We start from the raw sequence: 1,823 nt of genomic DNA, 5'->3' as shown, positions 1-1,823 counted from the left end.
AAAATCAATAATCTGTGTGGCCAATAGGCACATCTACATCGCTAATTACTAGAGAAATGCAAATCAAAACTGCAGTGAGGTACCACCTCACACAGGTCAGGACAGCCATCATTAAAATGTCTACAAACAACAAATGCTGGAGAGGGTGTGAGAAAATGCAACCCTCCCGCGCTGTTGGTGGGAATGAAAACTGTGCAGCCACTATGGAGATCAGCACAGAGGTTCCTTAAAAACTAAAAACAGAGCCACCATTTGATCCTGCAATCCCGCTCCTGGGCATATATCCAGAGAAAATGAAAATTCGAAAAGATATATGCAACCCAATGTTCATAGAAGCACTATTTACAATAGCCAAGACACAGAAGCAACCTAAGTGCCCATCAACAGATGAATGGATAAAGAAGATGTAGTGTATATACACAATGGAATATTACTCAGCCATAAAAAAGAATGAAGTAATGTCATTTCCAGCAACATGGATGGGCCTAGAGATTATCACACTAAGCAAAGTTAGACAGAATAAGACAAATATATGATATCACTTTTACGTAAAATCTAAAAATAATACAAATGAATCCGTATACAATACAGAAACAGACTCACAGGCATGGAAAATGAACTTATTACCGAAGGGGAAAAGAGGGGGAGGGATAAATTAGGAGCATGGGATTAATACAAATGCACTAAATATATAAAATGGATAAGCAATCAGGATTTCCTGTATAGCACAGTGAACTCTGCTCAATATTTTGTAATAAGCTATAATGGGAAAGAATCTTGAAAAGCATATAGATATTCTTATGTGTGTGTGTGCATCTGAATTACTTTGCTGTATACCTGAAACAAACATAATATTATAAATCAGATATAGTTCGGTAAAATTAAAACATAATAAAAATAAATGATAGCTCCACAAAAATAAGCAGTTTATAATAAGAATGGAAGAGGGTTTAATTCAAGTCAAGAATTCTAGCCTGGGAGTGTAACCTCCACCGAGGAAGAAAGCATAGCTTCAGGACTTCATGTGGTCCAGTGGCTAAGATTCTGCGCTCCCAACACAAGGGTCCTGGATTCAATCCCTGGTCAGGGAACTAGATGCCATACGCTGCAACAAAGAGATCCTGTGTGCCAAAATAAATAAATACATAAAAGCACAGTCTTTGGCAGCATTAGATTTTGTAAGAACAGAGAACACACATCAAACATGACAGGGATGGCTTAGTGGTAAAGAATCTGCCTGCCAATGCAGGAGACACGAGTTCAATCCCTCATCCAGGAATATACTCCTTCAAGGTTTCAAAGGAAACACAGTAGCATACACAGAGCAAGTCAGCACAGCTTTGGCAACTGAATGGGAACCTTATCTTCAAATGAGGATCAGCTTTTATCCCCATCTTCAAAGTGGACATTCTTTCTTCTAGGTAATGCGTTGTTTTCTTTAATGATTGAGGCAGGTGTAAGGCAGGTTGGAAAGGCCATAAACAGGTGTTCCAGCTCACGTAAAGTCCAGGCCAAGTTCTGTGTCAGCCAGATGGCTCCCCCACCCCCCAATCAGTCTGCAGAGCTGGAGTGCAGGCCCTGAGGGTGCCCCAGGTACGAATCACTTCTAGGCAAAATGTGCAGGCAAGGTCTACGTATCGGGTGGGGCCTCCAAGCAGAACACAGAGAAGGGTTAGGGTGCAAGGGGCTTGGGGGCCGTTGTAATGCCTGTGAAAATACCTGAGGTCTGAGGGATGGAGCCTCAGACCTCAGAGCTGCTGACTGAGGCTTGGATGGCCTGTTTGGGGTGTCTGGCCACCGGCAGACCTGCCCCAGCACCCCGG

Source organism: Bos grunniens, chromosome 1 (assembly GCF_055505025.1).
Source record: "Bos grunniens cultivar Pamir isolate PY7600 chromosome 1, Bosgru_T2T1.0, whole genome shotgun sequence".
Lineage (NCBI taxonomy): Eukaryota > Metazoa > Chordata > Mammalia > Artiodactyla > Bovidae > Bos > Bos grunniens.
This window is presented reverse-complemented; position numbering follows the sequence as displayed.